At 41.3% G+C, this 22,271-nt stretch overlaps 1 long non-coding RNA gene across 1 annotated transcript in view; it reads right to left on the bottom strand.

Annotated features, from left to right (window-relative positions):
* LOC122239485 overlaps nt 1-11,322 on the bottom strand; it is a 62,306-nt gene extending 50,984 nt beyond the window's left edge. Inside the window, exon 1 of the long non-coding RNA XR_006218678.1 lies at nt 11,256-11,322. This is a non-coding gene — a long non-coding RNA (uncharacterized LOC122239485). The remainder of the gene's footprint in view (nt 1-11,255) is intronic.
* Nucleotides 11,323-22,271: the final 10,949 nt, after the last annotated feature.

Raw genomic sequence — 22,271 nt, 5'->3', positions numbered from 1 at the left:
CATGCTAGCTTCTCGAGTGGCTGCTGCAGCACAGAGAGAGAGAGAGACAGATGGTGTGTGAATCTTGATGTCCCCCACAGCACTCATGAGCTGCTAAGTCTGGAGATGGTCAAGCCAGAGAAGGATGGCACCCATCAACCATCACCTCCAGAGAAGGCGGAACCAAGACCAACTGGTTGTCAAATCTTGAAGTTTGCTTTGAATTCTCTCCCAAGTTTCCTCGGAGCATGCTCTGCCCTATTTTTTTTTTTTTTTTTTTTTTTTTTTGCATCTTTCACCGAGGAACCCCAGACTGCTTATCAGGCACTCTGTCCACGCTGCCTGTACCAGCGCAGTCTCAGTCTGGACTTCCCTCAGTATCTCCTGCTAAAAATATGCTCTCTGTGCCTTTCATTGTACCGCAGGAGAATGGCCAGTGTTAGAAAGGAGCTGATAAAACACTTCCCTGAATAGCTCTTGGGTCAAAGAGGAAGTCAAATTTGCAGTGTTAGAGTTTTTAGGCAAAAATAATAATAATAATAATAATAATAATAATAATAATAATGATGATAGCAATAAAACAACATATCAAAGACATAATGTATAGCCGGTTTATTTAGAGAAAAACTGTGGTTTCACATGCCTCAAGCATTAGGCAAGAAAGAATAAAAATAAATAAGCTGAGCAGAAAATAGAAAATATTAATAATCAACCTTAGGAAATAAAAAGGAATATAACTATCACTAAGAAAGATATGAATATTATAAGGGAACAGTGCAGACACTTTTACACTAATACTTTTAAAAGCGTCAGTGTATTAGGAAACTTGAACACTTGAACAGAAAAAAATGACTCATCAAGACATATTCAATTAATATGCTAATTGAAATTGGGAAGAAAAAAAAAAGGTAAAAAGAATACGATGGGGAGAAAACACCAGCCTTAAATGGTAATGGTATATAATTCCTAAGTTTGGGGGATTATCCCAGAAAATTTCAAAAGAGGAAAAGCTTTCTAATTAATTTTGAGAGTTGGTAGAAGCCTGATATTCAAAACCTGACATCAACATACACACACACACACACACAGACACACTACTCATACTATACACGTATTAATGTCACATACACTATATAGAGGTATAAATACAATGTCTGTCATATGATCCAGCTAAGTATTAAAAGAACAATTCAAAGTGGCCAAGTAGGTTACATTCCAAAAATATAAGAATTACTCAGTATTAGGAACTCATTAATAAATCAAAGGAGAGCAGATGACCATCTCAACAGATGCCTCAAGGACATTTGATAAAGTGTAATTTTCATTCCTTCATTTAAAATGATAATAGGGGGGCACCTGGGTGGCTCAGTCCATTAAGCGTCCGACTTCGGCTCAGGTCATGATCTCATGGTAAGTTCAAGCCCTGCGTCAGGCTCTGTGCTGACAGCTCAGAGCCTGGAGCCTGCTTCGGATTCTGTGTCTCCTTCTCTCTCTCTGCTCCTCCCCCGTTCATGCTCTGTCTCTCTCTGTCTCAAAAATAAATAAACATTTAAAAAAATATATAAAAAATAAAATGATAATAGGGAGGTTGGGGAAAAAACAGTTTGTTAAAATGATAACGATCATATCTACTGACTACCAATAATTACCTTTATACTTAAGCCTCAAGTAGTTGAGACACTCACATCAAAGCCAGGAATAACAGTCACACCTTTCACCACCACTGTTATTTCACATTGTCACAGAAGCTGTGCTGTATGTAACTTGACAGAAGTTACTGTAAAATAAGATTCTAATATTGGAAATAAGAACATAAAAGTAACATTTTTTAGCAAAGGTGGGATTGTTCATTTAGACCACTCACAAGAGTCAACTGAAAGATGATTTGAACAAATGAGATTTCCTGAAAACATCCAGTGAAAAAAAAAAATAGAACAAATGCAATGCCTTCCCAGCATAAGAGAAAACAGAAAAGTCTATTAAAAAACTCATAAGTTCAGAATAAATTCATCAAGAAATGTGAAGTATCTATCATTAAAAGAAATGAAACTATAAACTACTGAAGAAAATGAGAGTTGGAATACATGCACAGACATCCATTATTCACAGATGGAACAACTTAATGTCAAACTCATGCCAACTATTTATAAGATGATCTATAACTATTATACAATACATCCAAACCCCACCAAGTTCCTTCTTGCTATTGTTGTTACTGCTTTCGGATTGTTCTTTATTGCTGCTGCTGCTGTTATTGTGTTGCATTTTAAAAGTGAATATGAAGTTCATTTGGAAAAAAAAAATATATGTGGTAACTAAGAAAATTATGAAAAAAAGAAGAGTAATGAGGGATGACTTCCACATGGTAAAACCTACCATTATAATAGTAAAGCAATGTGACACTGGGACAGAGCACAAGGTGCCCAATATTGTTTCAGATATTGTTTTTATTCCCAAGGAGGTCCTGTATATATAAACAGGGAAATAGACCCGAAAATGAAAGGAAAAGATAGGATTATTCATTTGGAAAATTCATAGGAAATAGACATAAAAATGAATGTTTGCAACAATACAATACTCTTTATAATAAAAATATGAATATGAAGAGTTCTAGAGACACAGGACGGGGCTTCCTACTCTCCTTCTGGGAGGTGGGGAAGCCCTGCAAAAGAGTTGATGTGTAAGCTGGTCTGTATGGGGTGCTCCCTGGTGGAGAAGGGTGGCAAGGCTCACCCAAGCACATGACAGGGGATGGGGGGTCTGAAAACATGTTGCCTTGAAGAAAGAGCAGTAGGACTATTAAGCTAGACTCCAAAGGACACGGGGAAGGAATGAGAATCTGTGGCAAAACTGCAATGGGATTAGACTATCTTTGGGAAACAGGGGTTCAAGGGCTCTTAAAACATTTTTTAGCAATTTTAGATTCCCAAGTTCCATACTCAGACATTGGGATTTGCTTTGTAGATGTTTCAGAGTCACAACCAGGGTCTGAAAGGCACTGAGGTAGGCTGTAGATAGCTGCTGAACCCAAGAGGTGATGTGATTCTGGCTGTTTCAGAAAACTGACTCTTGCCATTGTATGGGAGTGTGTTGGAGGAAAAGCCTCTGGAAGCAATGGGATAAGCCCCAGAAGAGGGGAACATACTTGTTTAAGCTGACCCCATGGGCTAATGGCAGGGTCCATCCTGAGGCACTGATCCCCCAACTCCCAGTTCAGGACCCTCTAACCCCTCTCTGCAGGGGCAGCTGGAACTTCTAAATTATGTGGGCAGTGTCTGAGATATGTCATACCCACCAGGCAGCAATTACCTACTGACCTGATAAGACAGATCCTGACCACCTCTCATTGCAAAATAATCCTCCTAAAACTTGAGATGTCAAACCCTTTCCAGAGATAGGACAAGAAAGAGTATAAGAAGTTTAGCAGGAAAACATCTGGAGATCCTACTCACCAGAATCATACACACAGAATAAGATGCACAAAATAGGACTCCTCAAAGTGATATGAGGAATTCACCTATTTTAGTAGAAGGCAGGGGCAAAAGAGATATGAATCTCCAAATTTGCTTTTCTCTTCCCTCTTCCAAGGAGCCTGGATCATTCAAGGCTGTGTGTGTGTGTGTGTGTGTGTGTGTGTGTGTGTGTGTGTGTCCTCACACATGTGCATGCACCTACACCTTTGAGATGCCTGTTGTGATGCAGAAAGAAATGCTAAGAAATGCTTCAAGTATCCCACAGACCCAGTTATCCTGGGTCTCCAACCTATACCCACAAATGCTAAGGGAGCAGAGATCAGCACAATCCATTGTATTCAATACTCGGTTTCATCCCAGGTATGCAGGACCTAAGAAAGATGTCACAATATTGAGAAGACAGGATCTTTTCACTTGTTTTTAAATTTCTATCAAGTGAATCAGGAATGAAATCCCAAAAAGAAATGATTTCATTGCTGATAAATTTGACATCCAATTCCCTTGTCTAAACTCAAGATTATGGCATGAAACTGTAGGAAAATAGCAATTAATGTCATTACTTTGGAAGGGCAGGGCAGAGGCAGGGCAGGGGAGAAATGGAAGGGAGAGGAAAGAAATAGAAGAAAAGAGGGAGGAAAACATGGGCTGCCTTTTTTGATAGCTCCCCCTTAATAGTCAATATTTAAGAACTAAGCATTTCCCAAAATGGTGTTGATGGCAACAAATATATCAGGCCATAAAAAAATAAAAAGATCAGTGATCCCAAGGTGACCCTAGACCTAGACCCAAACTTGATCCTCCAAGCTCAGTGTGGTGGTTAATAATCCTACTGTGAGGGTGTATGGTGAGTGCCACCCTGGGTCTAGAAGAAAATAAGACTCAAACATCCTTCAAGTCCCAGTGGCTGGGAATCTGGTCCTATCATATCATGACAGTAAAGTGTCTCAAAAACACAGAATACAAGGGCCTCTGGGTTTGTGGAGATCTGAGTGAATAATACTCAGCAACAGGAGGAAGTACAGATAGACTCAACTCAGCTAAGGTTCTGTTACTCCCCCCCAGTGGGATCCCCAGTCTCCTCACTCTCTTCCTCAGGGGTCCCCAAGGCCAGAAAGCATCAGGCATTCTCCTGCACATGGCCAGCCACGCACATGAGGCTACCAGCATGATTTTAATACAATTGGGAAAAAACCGACTGAATAATGTCCTTCCACTTTTTACAACCATTTCATGAGGCAGAGCCCTTGTCCTACTTTGTGCATGTTTCACTCTCCCCTCAGAGTCTCCGTGTTTGGACTCACCCTGGCTCTCCCCCACAGTGCTTGCATGCTCTTCAACATTTCTGTGGAATGATGCAATGTTTTGTAGATGGGCAAGAGGACACACGTGGCTTCAAAATCTGCCTGTAACCACTTACAAGTGTGTGATCTAGAATAAGGGACATAACCACTTTGTGCCTCAGTTTCCTTATTTATAAAATAGTACGGACTTCATACTATCCTTTTCAAGGATCAAATGAGATCATGTATGAAGCATTTCCATGCCTGGAACCTGGTTAGTGCTCACCTGTGTCATGAGTGTACCTTGACAGTTTCCAAACCATACCAGATAGGAGAATCACCTAGAATTTGTTCACATGCAGATTCCCAGGTATCAAATCCAAACACCCTGATTCATTAGGTACTAGAGGCTCAGGCGTCTTCCTTTCAAGAAACTACATCAGAGGGTGCAGGTGATCTGTATATTATACTCTGAGAAGCCCTCCTACAAGTATTGCTTCCAACATAAATACTTCCCCACTGGCCCAAATGGGGGAACAGGTGGGCAGGACAGCTCTCAGAAGCCCTGTGAGACCCTAAAGTGTCCCTGTGGAGGAAGACAACTTCCAATGTCAAAAAAAAAAATCACTGAAGAGGTAAGAGCCCAGGAATTTTTGAGACCTTTTCTCCAAAGCCATCAGTGACAGCTAGGAAAAGGGAGCCAGTTTTGTCCTCTTATCTCTTTTTACTCAAGTGAAGTTATTTTGCTCTGTTGCAGCTGCTAGTTGCCAGGAGTCCAGCTTAATCCCAATCTGCCCATCACATTGACATTTCAGGTCTCAGTGGAGAGGATGGTTACTGCTTTCCCAGAGGACAGTGAGCCAAGAGCAGAGTGCTCCTTTCCAGCCTCAGATGCTCATTCCAACGGGAGCATCAAACTCCATTAAGACAGATGCTGCTGCTGAGGCTCTCTCTGCATGGACTGGGCAGCATGCATGTTTCATCATTTAGGTGTGGTTTCTCTCACACTGTCTCCCCAAAATTAGAGAGCTGCATGGAGAGTTTTGTGCATAGAAGGAGCATCATTGCCCCCATTTCAGAGCCCTAACCAAAATGGGGCAAAAAACAGGTGTGGCGAAATGAACAGAACAATAGTTCCTAACGGTGTTGCAGAAGAGGGGGTTCCAACAAGCAGGAGCCTGGGGGAACGTAGCATTGCCTGGAATGAGAGAGCCTGTAAACAGTGCCCTCCTGGACTGACAAGTCCTCAGTCATGGTCCCTTACACTCGCCAGAAAACTGGAAAAATGGAGCCTCCCCTGGGGACCTTTAAGAGATGTGAGTGATTCAGACTCCTGCTGCCTACTGCTTTTTACTGTGGTAAAAACCATCCCAAACACAGCTTCCTGGCAGGAATTTTATCTGTCGGATCCAATTTCCTCAGCAGTTGAACAACCAAGAGATCCTGCGTGCTGATCCTGTCCCTGCCTCACCTCCAAGGGTGACTTTAGTTATATCCCTCATGTCCTTGATATGCTTGTTTAATCCATCTATAAACCAAAGTGAATCTTGAAATATTTCACCAAAGCACATTGGAACACACACATGCACAGAGAGAGAAATAGAAGAGGGTAGAATGGAGTATTTTTAGAAATTCTGTACTCCTTTTCATTTGCCCATATTTTTATAGACTTGCTAGTGCTTTTTTTAATGTTTATTTCTTTTGAGAGAGAGTGTGTGCAAGCAGGGGAGGGGCAGAGGGAGAGGGAGATAGAGACAGATATATATATAAATATATATGTATATATATATATATATATATATAGAGAGAGAGAGAGAGAGAGAGAGAGAGAGAGAGAGACAGAGACAGAGACAGAGACAGAGAGACAGAGAAAGAGAAACAGAGAGAGAGAGAATATCCCAATCAGGCTCCCTGCTGTCAGGGCTTAGCCCAACACAGGTTCAATTCGCAAACCGTGAGATCATGACCTGATCCGAGATCAAGAGTCAGTCGCAGATGCTTAAGTGACTGAGTCATCCAGGCACCCCTACTAGTGCTTTTCTTAATAAGAAAAAAATATTTTTAAATTTCCAAAAAGATCATGTTAAAAAATGAGGCAGCATGGCACAATGACTAACATAGGCTTTAGAATAGTTGGTTCAATATGCCTGTCTCTGCTACTGACTGGCTGAGTATTTTGGAGCAAATTATTTAACCTCTTTAGGCCATTATTTCCTCATCTGCAGAATGAAGACAATATTAGTACCTATCTAATTGGGCTATTGTAAGGAGTAAATAATAGATCTATGTAAAGTACTTACATTAAGTGCTCAGTAAATTGCATTGGTTTTATTCATGGTAACATGTTCCCTTTTTATACAAAGATATACCTGTGAAGTGGATACTCACAAACGTACATTCCCAAAAGTAGGTTGGTTAATCTGGCGTACCTACCACCCCCTCACACACATACACACGCACTTTATTCACTGAGTCCCCTTGCGATAGCAGCACCCACATGTAAGAGGGGTAAAGCAACAAGGCATGAGATCTATTGAACAAGTTGCATGACCCTGGTCTCATCTAGCATCTCATGCCATCAAGTCACAGCTGAGCAGACACTATAATCAGAAGTTACTTAGGGTCTATGGCTGTGGAGATGGGTCTGATAATTCTGACAGTCCTGGAAGTCTTCTAGAGATAGGAAGGATCCAAAGTAATTTTAATGATTAGCAACCTTACCAATGAGAGAGAACACACACACACACACACACACACACACACACACTCCAAGAAATACGACGTTTAACAGAAATATTAGAGAGGCTTTTCTGATCCCACACATTCTACTGGAGAGTCAGCTACATACTCACCAAGAAGGAATTCTCCTATCACTTCCCACTGTATAACACTTGACTGTCATGGTCATGATAAGCAACTGTAAATGATGAAAACGTGTTGAAATGGAAAACCATGAGAAATTATCAGACTTGAAGGAAAACTGAAAATAAAATCTCTCCTTTCTTTACACACACACACCACCCTATGCTTCATGAACTTCTACATCACTCTAATATATTTGATACCCTTCCCCCAAGAAAGACAAGGGGGTCCCAGCAATCTTGTTCAGCTCACAATTAAGCCAGACCTTCTGCCATGCCACATCTTCTACTTTTCTTCCACTTCCCTTTTACCCAGCCCTGTTGGGTTCTTCTGTGTGCTCTTGGCTCCTTTGGTTTCCACTGAGCACTGCAGCCATTGTTCTGGAGGACAACTTTCTCACTCTGAGCTCTGTTGGAGCCAATATGCTGACATCCTGAAGTTTCCAAAATGTATCCTCTGGGGTCCTCAGTTCACCAAAGCCACTGTGTTCCACCAGAAGTGGAACCTACACACTGTTGTGGCCTCTCCTTTCTAGCTGATACCATCACATCACAATACTGTTGTGCAGGATGTCTTACAGAGTTTCACGAAAGATCCAATTTTCACCTTCCATCTCGTTCTTCCGGACCCAACACTCCATGAGAGCCTGGGCCAGAAGAAAAAGCCAGGTGGGAGTATCAATTACCCAAAAGTCTCCTCCCCTCTTATGGCCAATAGACTAAATCTCTTTCATTAGATCAAGTGCACCTGTTCCTTCCCTTAGGAAGACTTTTCTTTTTTTTTAATGTTTATTTATTTTGGGGAGAAAAAGAAAGAGAAAGAGAGATCTGAGAAGGGGCAGAGGATCCGAAGCAGGCTCTGCAGTGTCAATGAAGATCCCAATGTGGGGCTGGAACAATGAGATCATGACCTGAGTCCAAGTCAAACACTTAACCAACTGACCCACCCAGGTGTCCCTGAGGATGATTTTCTCCCAGGAGGTTCATCAAGCATTGATGTAAATACATTTCTTCAGGTTCTACCCCACCAAGAATCCCAATATGTCTCTAAGAAGTAAACATAGCTTAAGATCAAGCTGGGATATCCCCACACATAAACAGAAATAAACTTTTCCAGCTACCCAGTTTCTCATCTGGTTTCTAAATCTCCACATCTGATCTCCATAATTGACAGAAGATAAAGAGATCCCTGACATTCATCATGTCCAAAGCCCATCATTTTAAAAGTGTGAATTAGTAAAGAAAGCCTGAGTGTTTGGAAATACACTTTGTCAATTAAGTATTGAATATAAAGCCACCTTGGTACAAAATTATGTTGCCTTTCACCTTCCCCTGTCCTTAGCTCTCTGCCTTTAAGATGGGCACTCTCATGGCTTTCCTCTTCCCTAACCCAGCAGTGACCTCGTCTCCAAATCTCCTGCCCCTAAACACTCTTCAAAATGTACCTGTCTTGGGCTCAACTCCCACAGACCTTGAACTTCTAAACTAGCCAGTTAAAATCTCTCACTGTGAGGGTGGATTGATGAACTTAACCCTCTAAGTTACCCTGATTAAACAGTGTTTTAGGAACAATAGCTTAATCTCAAGGTCCTAGACAGTGGGGTCCAACCAGAACCCCCACCAGAAGGGGGATGGTGCAGACGATACATCAGGAATGGTAAGCCTTTCCCTCTTGACCACCACCTTCTTGACCACCACCAATATCGTGACTACAGAGCCTGTCCTATTTTTATTTGATAACTTCCTTCTTATCTCCAGCAGTCTTTAATTAGAAGGTAAGCAACATAACCACTAAAAAAAGCATTAACATCGTTTGGTTTTACTTTTCAACTGGTGCTCTATTCAACGTTCCTGATGCTTGTCATTTTTCTTACACCAGCTAAAACTTGAATGTCTCTGATCTTTGAGCGAACTCTCCAAAGAGCCCACAGCACTGGAGCTTTGTGCTTCTTTCTCCCCTGCCTCCAATACTTCCAGTCTGATGGTCATTATGAAACTAAGAAAACATTTAGCTTTGGCTTCCTGGAATCTTCCATATAAACAAATCGGCAGGTATGTGGGAGATCAAGGCCCTTGGGGGAGTCTACATAAACATGTTCTCCAAAGAAGAGACATAAGCTTCCCTATCCTCAGCCCTAGAGCCAAGATTCTCTTCCCTTCACTAGATAAAGCCCATCATGTCTATAAGAGGCTTCCTGAGCCTTCCGGAGGAAGGCTTCACTATCATATGCTGACTCATTAGTGAGCCAAGCACCACAGCTGGAAAACAGTACTCATTTGTGAGATCACAACATATAGAGACAAAAGAAGAGAGAGTCCTGATTGTATAATAATGATAAAATTCTCATTAACATGTTTTCCTTCCATTTTTCAGTAACCAGGCATGCCTGTCCTTATAGAACTTCTCAACCAGTCTCATCCAACAGAGCTTCTTGGAAGAATTTAATCATATAACCAGAAAATTTCCTCTTTATTTTCATGCCTCCTTTTCAAGAAACCATGTAAAAAAAGTGTTTGACTTCTCTGTAACTTTAAGGCAATTCAGGATGGGGGTGATGGTGGGGATGTCTAAGCTTCTGAGCTATATATAGTAAGTTCTTGGTGACTCTTTCAGAGCCTTTTGATTACTTGATTTATCTATCAAGTGATTTGCCCAAAGTTCACAAGGGTCCTATAAAACCAAACCTAGAAATTTCTTTAAGATGTCTAAAGTTCTGAATAAGATGATGCGAGAAACCTTTAATTTGCACCTCTGGCCAACACTATCCTTCTGCCCTGAAGTCTTCATCTTATTTCTCCAACATATTAGCTCAGATTCAGCTTGTTGTGAATAGCAGAAGATCTTAATGTGTTTTGAGCAATGGAAAAGTTGATTTACATCTTAGTATAAGGGGTCTGGGTCAGGTCTGTTTCTCCACAGAGTCAGACTCAAGTCCCTACTATATTATTATTCCTCTGTGCCTCGCCTCAACCTCATGGACCAAGATGGTGGCTGCTACATTCCAGAAAGCAGGATGGAGGGAAGGATAAGGAAGAGGTAGAGGCAAAGGACTCCCACATTATCTCTTAATAAGTTTATCAGAAACCTTCACATGACATCTCTGCATATATCCCACTGAAAAAATTTAGTAACATGGCCAAATCTATATACAAGAGAGCCCAGGAAATAGGATCACCATCCCGAAGACCATGTCTAGTCAAAAGTCAGAAGTTCTCTTACCATGGAAAAAGAAGTGACTAGATATGAAGGATTACCAGTAGTCTCTTTCCCATTACCAACTATTATTATAAAATTCAAATGACAATGAATTTTGGATTCAGAGGTGAGGCTGGCTGAAATGCTGGCAGTACATAGAGGAGCTGGTGACAGATTCCATGCTGAGAAAGAGAATGGATTGAAACAGAAACTAAAATTGAAACAGAAGTGAGACAGAGGATGAGGGAAGAAAAGAAGCTGAGGGTAAATTTAAGGATTATTTAGAACCTACCAGATCTCAAACCCTAAATCCATGGGGATTGAAAGTGTAGAGAAAGACAAATAAATCAATAGAACAGCATAGAGTCCAGAAATAGTGTCAGGTATGCATGTGAGGAAAGACAGATGATTTAGTAAATAGTGTGAAGACAGAGGGCCAACGGTTTAAAAAAAAAAAATTGATTACCTCCTCTCACAACTTGAGTATTCCAGAAACAGTACCTGAAGCAAGGTTTAAGTGCCAGTGCTTTTTGGAAGATGGAGGTCTAGAAGAGTAAGGGTGGGAGGAAAGGGAAGTGAGATACTGAAGGGTAGAAAGCCCTTACAAGGTAATGGGTGTGGAGCTGCTACTGCTTCATGAAGAGACACAACCAATCACACAGTCATGCAGGACATCCACAGACACACTACACAAAAAAAGGGCCTCTGACAAGTCCATGGGAAGAGCAAATAGAGAAACTACCTGTGATCTCCCTCTGTCTCCTATTTCCCACTGGCCACAATGTTCATGGAATTCCAGTCCTATGCCTTGTACGTCAGAGGTCACCATTTCTACTGAACAGATCCCAAATAATGATTCTATAAGCAGGATAATGAGTTGCTTTCAAGCTCGTGTCTTTAGAGATTCATAAGGGAGTTTGACTGGCAGCTTCGAAAAATAAAGGTGTTTGTATTCAATTGTCCTCTAAACAGCAATGGCTAACTGGCCAGATGCAGTTAGAGATGCCAGGATTCACATCAGTTGCCAAAGGACTCATTCTTTTGCCTTTAATACCATGAAATTGAGCCAGTGAATGTTTTCCGGGTATTCATTTCCATAGTAATTTTCTTTTCATTCCAGAAGTTGGGGAAGGGAAAAGGAGTTTTCCTCCCCCCAGGGCAAGATCACTCCCATCTTCAATTGAGAAATCCAGTTTCAGATCAGAAATATCCATCATCCTATGCTTATTGAGCAACAAGAGTGTGGAGGGTCTTAGGCCAAGCTCCAGGCACCCAGTTGCTATTGACTCTCATGGTGAGATTCTAAATTCACCCAGCCTAGACACACTTGATTTCCAATTCTGGCCAGGACTGACAAAAAGGAAAATAACTGGAGAAGCCAGAAATATGAAAATAATTTAGCAATTTCTGAAATCTATTAGTTTGGGCTTGATTTCAATTTGAGAGAAAAAGCCAGAATTCTATTTGATCTGTACATTATAACCTAACAGTCCCTAGCTCAAAATGATAATGGTTGACAAGAGTCGTCCGTAGGTCTTTCCCCCATGGATGGGAGCTTAAAGAGCATTGAGATTTTTGTCCGTTTTGTTGACTAATTCATCCCAAGTGACTAGAACAGTACCTGCTACATAGTAAGGGCCAACAAATAATTTAATAAATAAATGAAATCTGTGGCAAGATGTTCCCTTCCCTTCTCACTTGGACCTAGAGCGAACAAAAGAATAAATCTCTGATATGCTGCCATTATTTTACACCTAATTACTTGTTTGTGAGGTTAGGACTACTGCAACAAAATTCTCCATTTGGAGAAAGGAGAAATCTTCTGAATTGATCCAAGTGTCTTTAATATTTCTTAGTCTTCGATTTGTTACTATGTGGAAATGCATCTCATGATTACTTTTTCACAGGATGGTTTTAAACTTTGTCTTTATAACTAGGTTCAGTTTAAAAGCAAAATACAGTTCATATTTCTTAAAAAAGCAAAGAAACTAATTCTGGCTAACTGGGGCAGGATAAAAAAAGGAAATATATTGGAAGAATACATGTAGCCTCCAAAATTCAAGGAAAAATTAAACGATGAAACTCAGAAAGAGTAGGAATTAAGGCAGCTCTGGGAATATAAGGAAAAGAATTAATGAACAGCAAGCAGGGTGCATCTGCTTGAGGACAATCAAGTACAATAGTCAATAGTTGTATTCAGTACTTGAATTCCAGGCAAAAAGACTAAAGAAGTATGAGGCCCCTTAAAAGATTCCCACCAAAAAAAAAAAAAAAATTAAAAAAAAAAAAAAAAAAAAAAAAAGGGGCGCCTGGATGGCGCAGTCGGTTAAGCGTCCGACTTCAGCCAGGTTACGATCTCGCGGTCCGTGAGTTCGAGCCCCGCGTCAGGCTCTGGGCTGATGGCTCGGAGCCTGGAGCCTGTTTCCGATTCTGTGTCTCCCTCTCTCTCTGCCCCTCCCCCGTTCATGCTCTGTCTCTCTCTGTCCCAAAAATAAATAAAAAACGTTGAAAAAAAAAATTAAAAAAAAAAAAGATTCCCACCAATACCGCATACAATGGGAAATGCATATTCTGAAGCAGAGGACTATTCCCAGCAAACCAGGGAATGGACCCTGAACAGGCAAAATCTATTCCTTAACAAGAGCCTTCATCTAACCTGGTGACTCAACCAGTACATGACCTACAATTAAAAAGCAAATTTGGGGGCACCTGGGGGGCACAGTCAGTTAAGCATCTGACTCTTCTTGGTTTAGGCTCAGGTCATGATCTCACCATTTGGGTTCGGTTCAGTTCCTGGGTTCCAGCCCTGAGTGGCAGCCTGCTTGAGACTCTCCCTTTTCTCTGCTCCACCCCCGCCCCCGCCATGTTTGTGTATGCACTCTCTCTCAAAAATAGATAAACTTAAAAAAATAAATAAAAAGCAAATTTCACTATGAGCTTTACTCAAATGAGAAAACACAACTAACCTCCATGAAGGCGAACTCTGGTAACAGATTTAAATAGCAACTAAGATAGTCAGATTAAAACAGGCCATGCTGCAAAATGTACATACAATTGAAGATTAGTGTTGCATTCAGGAAAATTCCCCTCCCCCACCACAAGATGGAAGCGTTCTAAAATGTGAAAGCAAAGTACCTTATTTAAACACGTAGAGCCTTCATTTTAAGAATGGATTTGATCACTGAAGCAGATTCATACAGTCCCTTGCGATAGGCATTTACTGGCACGCAGCCATGTCTTTGGTCTTTTCAAAATATAGGAAGTTCCTGCTTTGCTTAATGGCAATGAACTATAAAACAGCTATGCTATAGGAGCTGACACTACGCAAAACGGTCTGAGTAATCAACGGGAAAAATCACAATTATTCCACGGCCTTTAAAAATCTCTGTCAAAACTTGAAAAGCTTTGTTCATTATGAATGTATAGAAAAATGAAAAAAAAACAGTAAAACTAATATTTATTTAGCATACCATAACTTAAAAATTAGAAACGTTGAAAATTAAAATATTTTATTTCCTTGTAAGAAACAACTTAAAAACAAGAGCTTAAACAGGGCTTGCTTTCTTTTTCTCAGAGACCCTTTAGGAAAGGAGAGTTCTTTTCTCGGCTTTGACAAATTGTCCTACTCTTCTCAGTTTGATGGCTTCCAACATTTTATCCTTTGTGCTTTGCTTTCAGTGTTGGGAAACATCTCCAAGAGCTCCTTTAACATGAAGACTTTTTTGCTGGCATCACTTCCTGTAGGTCATCCTCCTGCTTTTTGTGTCAAATACTGCCTTCCTTTAGGTTTGCAGGATCATGTTCACTAAGATCCTCTGGCTACATTTCTGGAGGGTCTATAGAGGATCTAGGGTCAACAATTGCACAGCCAGCTGGTCTTCTGTAACTTCATTTATACGGGGTTCAAATGTCACTTCCGGGGGCACCTGGGTGGCTCAGTCGGTCAAGCGTCCGACTTCGGCTCAGGTCACGATCTCACGGTTTGTGGGTTCGAGCCCCACGTTGGGCTCTGTGCTGACAGCTCAGAGCCTGGAGCCTGCTTCGGATTCTGTGTCTCCCCCTCTCTCTGCCCCCTCCCCTGCTCATGCTCTCTCTCTGTATCAAAAATAAATAAAAACATTAAAAAAAAATTTTTTTAAATGTCACTTCCAGCATCATCAAATTCTGTTCTTGGCTGCATTTTTCTCTTTGTTGGCCAGTTCTCTCCTTTGATTATTCTTTTTTGTAAAATGACACTTCATGACCAAGTGACAAGGAGACCACATGACTGGTCACTCACCATAAAGTGTGTCTGTTATTTACCGGGTCATCTGTAGGCTGAGGATGCGGCAGGAAAGTTGGTACTTTATGCAAATACTCCATTAACAGAGTAACTGAAATTTGAACTGTGTGGTTGGGGGACAGGGGTAATTCAAGTACACCAGGGTAACTGAAATCCATATATATCACAAACGTGCAGCGAGGACTCCCTGTACTGCAAAATATTCTGCTAGAAGCCTTTTAGTGGGTCCTGAAACTTTGTATGGGCATTTTTGTTATCCTATTTGGGGTGAATTCTTAGATGGGAATCCAAATACCATGCCCTATCAGTATTTGCCTATAACCGTAATAAAGAGAACTTACAGTTGACACCCGAATTGGAATTATCTAAAAATCTTATTTTTGGCCCTCTGCCAAATATGTTAAATTTTTTTTTTTTGACATGTTTATTTTGCCTGAAATGAAACAAGATAATCCTTTGCTTGTATCTATAGGGTTAAAACTGGTGAAATACTTCCTACTCATCCATTAAGACTCAACTCAATGTCACCTCCTCCATGGGTCTTTTCTAGCCTCACCAGCCAGTTAATCATAAATCCTTCAAGGACTCCATGACACCCCCTCCAGACCTATGTATGGCTCTCCCTACACTGTACTGTCACTCTTGGGAGCATATAAAGAGATCTTGAAGGACAGAGATTTCTTCTTCTTTACCTTTATATCCCTGTACAGAGCCCAGTCCATATTAGATGCACAAATATTTCTTCAATAAAGAAATATCTCAAAGCTTTCTTTTAAAAGTTTGTTTTTTTTCCTTTTCTAGTAAATAAAAGGATGCCTGCTAATATGAGATTCTAACTAATAGAAAGGCCTCAGCGATGGGAGTCTGGGTAGTTCAGTTGGTTGGGCGTCCAACTTCGGCTCAGGTCATGATCTCACAGCTTGTGAGTTTGAGCCCCGCATGGGGCTCTGTGGTGACAGCCCGGAGCCTGGAACCTGCTTTGGATTCTGTGTCTCCCTCTCTATCTGCCCCTCCCCCACTCACGCTCTGTCTCTTTCCTTCAAAAATAAATAAACATATGTAAAAAAAAATGGCCTCAGCAGAAGAGCTGAGAGATCCAGTCTGGAGTCCTAGCATTTACATCCAGGAGCTCCAGAACCCAGCTCCAGATTCTGGAGGACATCTTGTGTGTGATGGCTAGGATGAGCTGAGGGAAGCCCAAAGAGAAAAGATCTCAAACAACCTACTATCTGCATATGGGCTCTGCTGACTCACAATGGCTTTGGTGCTTCCAGCCTTCTGAATTCGTAATGGATAACACATGGGGCAAAGAGTTATGAAAAAACATATCGGTCATATGGTTCAGTGTATAAATCTGAGGAAAATGCTTTCTAAATCAAATTTAGACAAACATCTGTCTTGCTCCTTTTGCAAAGTACAGAATGTTCCACATGGACTAATCAAACTTTATAGCACTACTATGTAACCTTGTACATTTCCTAACATCATGTCTCTCCTAGAGTTGTTGCCTGTTGGAAAGTTGTCACAGACTGAACTGTGTTTTCTGTTCTGTGTAGAATAAAATGTAAATACCACAGGATACATTTGACTGAGCTCATGGGAAAGCGTGAAACAACATACATACATTCCACATTATGCCTTTCTCTTCCAAACACACATGCAAACAGACGTAAATCAAAATCAAATGCAAGAAAGGACTTGGTTCATTGGTCACGTTACACAAAACTCATTCCATTAAATTAATTCTTTTATATGAAGATTCCCACAAATATTTAATAAACTTCATCTGATGAAAGGGATTATTCTTGTCATTTTACAAAAAAAACTTAGTGAAGTGAGGGTCTTGATCCAGTTGTGCACTGATGGTTCAGGTCTCCTGAACTCCCAAATTTATTATGATGTAAAAGCTATAGGGGTGTCTGGGTGGCTCAGTCAGTTAAGTGTCCGACTCATGATTTCAGCTCAAGTCATGATCTCACAGTTTATGGGTTCGAGCCCTGTGTCAGGCTCTGTGCTGACAGCTCAGAGCCTGGAGCCTTGCTTCAGATTCTGTGTCTCCCTCTCTCTCTGTACCTCTCCCACTCATGTTCTGTCTCTCTCACTCTAAATAATAAACATTAAAAAAATTTTTTAGGGGCGCCTGGGTGGCTCAGTCAGTTAAGCATCTGACTACAGCTCAGGGCATGATCTCACAGTCCATGAGTTCGAGCCCCGCATAGGGCTCTGTGCTGACTGCTCAGAGCCTGGAGCCTGCTTCAGAGTCTGTGTCTTCCTTCTCTCTGCCCTTCCCCTGCTCGTGCTCTGTCTGTCTGTCTGTCTCTCTCTCTCAGAAATAAATAAACATTAAAAAATGAAAAAAATATTTTTTTTAAAAGCTGTAGGAGAGAATCAGAAAGGGCTACTCTGGGTCATTAAGGATAATTGAGGGGAGTATGTGCATATGTGTGCATGTGCGTGTGTGGAGGTGGAGGAAAAGGTAGATACCCCTACACTGACATGACAGCCTCAACTGAGGCACAGAGACAGCAGTGCATGGTGGTAGTGGGTGTGGTCACCCAAGCCAAACTGAGCTAATGGAGTGGCAGGATTTATAGCTGGGCAAAGTCAACTAGTATTTTGAAGAGCTTCAAATGTCTGATCTCAAGCACACGATCTAGATTTGACTATATAAACAGTAGGACCTGTGTCTCCATATTTTGAAGGGGAAATTATATCAAGGTCTTGCTTTTTATTTGAAAGAGCACCATTGTGTAGCAATAGGGCATGCACTTGGAGTTTCTCACTATTGTTGGTTTGGTTGGCGTTTTGCTTGTTTTTGTTTTGTTTTGTTTTGTTTTGTTTTGTTTTTTCTGACAAGAGGCTATGGTTCTGATCTACCCTGGTCTTGCACTCCTAGACGTAGCCACTCAGCACACCAATGCAAGCAAGAGGGATAGAAACACAGGAATGTATCAATGGAAACAACTTTATACTAGACCTTTAACCCCATGTTCTACTCAATGGTTCTTACAGATAGAGCAAAAAAGACCCAGTGACCCACCTACTCCACTAATTTCCATTTACCATTGCAAAGATCTCAACGACAAAAAAGATAAATGAAAATATCAAAATGGCAATGATATAATAACTACAAGACAATTAACAAACATACATCTTTATATCTTTAAGCATAGTCATTAACACTAGAAGCACAACAACTGAAAAACATGACCAATCAATTCAAAGTATCACTGATAATGCACTGATACCAAGGTATCCTTTCCAAAAGCTGGAAATTTCAGCTCTTTGTGGGTAGGTCCAGTGGAAGCTTAGCAACAAGAAATTCTTGGAAACAAGAATTCTTACATAACAGTATTTTGAATAGTAAATATCAGTAGTCCTTAATAGCTTGGTTAATGTATTATTAGTAAAGAAGTTCAGAGACATAGGTGAAAAACGAAAGAATTCTTGGTATGTAACATTTGCCGACAAGTTCAGAAGAAAAGACTTGCATTTCTGTATTAACCCATCAGACCTGGCCCAAACTTGAACACCATTTTATTTTATTTTATTTTTTTAACGTTTATTTATTTTTGAGACAGAGAGAGACAGAGCATGAATGGGGGAGGGTCAGAGAGAGGGAGACACAGAATCCGAAACAGGATCCAGGCTCTGAGCTGTCAGCACAGAGCCCAACGCGGGGCCTGAACCCACGGACCGCGAGATCATGACCTGAGCCGAAGTCGGCTGCTTAACCGACTGAGCCACCCAGGCACCTCTTGAACACCATTTTAAACAACTAAGGCAAAGCCTCCGACAACAGCTTCCCCCAAACCACACAACAGGACTTCTGTCCTTGTGGCTCTGAAAATTCAAGGGTGGTGGTGAATAGCTGTCAACACTGGGACTTCAGGCCAGCCTGGAAAGGGACAGTCTTGACTTGACCCCAGGGGTACTCAGTTTAAATCCCATCCTATTGTTTGCCTTGTATCCATACTTAATGTATCATCAGTTTCTTCTAGTATCTTCCTGAAGGGATGTACTGGGCTCCACAAGCCCACTGCTCTGCACACCCCAGGCATATAGGGAATATGTGGGTAGAAGATAGAAAGTCACTAAGAGGGGTGCCTGGGTGGCTCAGTAGGTTAAGCATCTGACTCTTGATTTCAGCTCAGGTCATGATTTCACAGTTCATGAGATTGAACTGTCAGCACAGAGCCTGCTTGAGGTTCTTTCTCTCCTCTCTCTCTCTGCCCCTCCCCTGCTTGTGTGTTCTCTCCCACTCCAAATAATTAAACACTAAAAAATTTTATTTAAAAAAAAGTCACCAGGAATCTTTTCTTTGTAAGAAATGTGAGGTTCAAACCATCTTAATTAACAAACAAATCAATGCCTTTTTTTCTATAGAAGCAGGGACTTAATTAAGGCTCCTCAAAATCTTTTTCAGGCTTCCTATTTATTGGTGATGATTTCAGGTGGTGTGGAATTTGTAATATCATCAGACCATCAATACTAAGCAAGATCTCTCTTCTTTTTCAATTTGTTTTCAAATCAAGTCCTCTCAATGAAAAGTTTATCTAGATAATCAAAATAACCCAAGTGCAATTCACTACACTACAGCCATGGAGAGAACACAAACAGAACACGAAGAGTGAAGGCTCTACCATCTTTCTCCAGAACACAGAGCTAGTGATAATGACACTGATCATAATAGCACTGACTATATGCAGGCGCCCTTCCAAGCCATCAATTATTGTTGCACCCATCCTGATAACCTAGCAGTTCCAAGAATTAATTCTTGCAATTTCTCATATTGGGGGATCTGTGGATGGGAAGATGATTGAGAGCATGGGCTCTAGATCCAAATGGCCTAGATCCAATCAAGGTCAAGGTACTTAACACATCTGAGCCTTACATACTTCATCTCTAAAATAAAAGTAGAGGCTTCTAGGTAACTCAGTTAAGCATCCAATTCTTGATCTCAGCTCAGGCCATGATTTCACAGTCATGAGACTGTGCCCTACCTTAGGCTCTGAGCTGGGTGTGGAGCCTGCTTAAGATTCTTGGGGTGCCTGGGTGGCTCAGTCACTTAAGTGTCCAACTTCAGCTCAGGTCATGATCTCATGGTTTGTGTGTTCAAGCCCCGTGTCAGGTTCTATGCTAACAGCTCAGAGCCTGGAGCCTGATTCTGATTCTGTGTCTCCCTCTCTGTCTGCCCCTCCTCCACTTGCACTCTGTCTGTCTGTCTCTCTCTCTCTCTTTCAAAAATAAATAAAAATGTTAAAAAAGAAAAAAAGATTCTCTCTCCCTCTCCTCCTCTTCCCTTCCTTGTGCTCTCTTTCAAAAATAAAATAAAATAAAATAGAAGTATATACCTTTCTCTTTCAAAAAACATGTAAAATAAAAGTATTAATGTGAGGGTTAAAAAGGTGTTAACACAATTAAAGTCCTTGAAACAGAGCCTGGCATATAGGAAATATTTATTAAACATCAACTACAGTGATGATAATAAGACCACACAGCAGGCCCCATCACCAAGTACCTCTAACAACATACAGAACAACGATGGAATTACACAAATGAGGATGAAGGCTCACTTGCACCACCACACTGAACAGTTCAGTATAAAGGGAACAGAGGTTGTCATTTTTCCTAGCTTGTTTGTTGCCTTTTACAACATAAAGAAGACTTACAGAGAGATGGGGGGTCAGAAAGCATGAGACCTCACAACATTGTATTCTCTCTCCCTCTCTCCATTTCTTCTCAGAATCCACTCACTCACCAACCCCCCCATTCCTGAATTTCCACCAGGGAACCTCCAACCCTCCCCACAGCATGGAGGTTTCCAGACTTGAGCCCTCAAGCTTGATCAGGAGGCAAATGGAGGCTTGCCTCTGCCCACATACTGCCAAACCCAAAGGCAAAGGAGTAAACAGGTGCCAGGAGAGGGAGGGTAGCAGGTGTTTGCATTCCTGTACAGCCTCCCACTGAAAAGAGCTGTAATGAACCTCTCACTAGCTACCTAAGAAGCAGGCTGCCACGCTAAGGTGGGCACTGTTTTTCTGGAGACATCTTTCACTACTATCTCCAATTCCCTATCAGGAAAGGATATTCCTCCTGAGAACATGACTTTGACCCTGAGCTTCTCCTGATGAGCACTGGCTGACCATGACCATGTGTATATATATGTGTGTGTGTGTGTGTGTGTGTGTGTGTGTGTGTGTGTGTGTGTGTGTAGGTAGGTAGGTAGGTAGGTGAGGAAAGTTCATTCTCAATTCAATCTGCCTCCTCTCTGATCTCTATAAAAACCTTTTATCCCAGAAAAGAAATGGAGCCAAGAGAAGGCAAGTAACCAGCACAAGGTCACAAAGGCTTGTAACCAGGTAAGTTTGAGGTTAAACCCTTTGTTCTCTCCCCCACAACATGGTTCTTCCCCTGCCTGACATTTAAGAGTAAAAGCAGAACCCATCAACTCTTATAAAAATGCTTGAAACCTGATTGCCCCCAAAGAATTGGTTTCCCTTTATGGATGCAGCCTTTATGCACTGAATTGCTAGCAGAGAAGACAGACATGGAGAAGGGCCCAAGCTTAGGAAGTCTTCCAGCAGCCCTTCAGATCTCTTGGCCAAACACTACGAGCCTGATCTACATTATTCTTTCCCGGCGAGGTAACGCCAAAACATTTGGTCCCAACTTCATTCTGAGAATACCAATTTGTCCACTTCAACACAGCTGCCTTTTCCCAAGATTTATCTCTATTTCTAGTTTCCTGAGTCAAACCTTACGGCTCCTGCATCCTGAAAATGGCCATGTTCTGCCCACAGCCTGTCCACACCAAGAGTTTGGCAAAAGCCAGTGGAACATGCAGTAGTGAGTAGAATGTCCCCTTGTGACCTCAAGCTCCCTTCTTGGCTCTGAAATGAGCTCTGCTCCAGCCAGCAGCTACTTGCCTTTTTTTTTATTGCTTTTATAATTTTAAAATTTACATACAGTAAAATTAACTCTTTTTAGAGCAGAGTTGTGAGTTTTGACAAATGCCTATAGTCATAACCACCACAAGAACAAGATACAGAACAGTTCCTTTACACCTAAAAAATTCCTTAGTAATGTTCATTTGTGGCAAAATCTGCCCTTTCACCCTTAATCTGGCAACTACCAACTATTTTCTGTCCCTATTTCACCTGTTCCAAATGGTATATAAAGAGAATCGTACGGTATGCA

The sequence above is a fragment of the Panthera tigris genome, chromosome B3 (assembly GCF_018350195.1).
Source record: "Panthera tigris isolate Pti1 chromosome B3, P.tigris_Pti1_mat1.1, whole genome shotgun sequence".
Taxonomy (NCBI): domain Eukaryota; kingdom Metazoa; phylum Chordata; class Mammalia; order Carnivora; family Felidae; genus Panthera; species Panthera tigris.
This window is presented reverse-complemented; position numbering and strand designations above follow the sequence as displayed.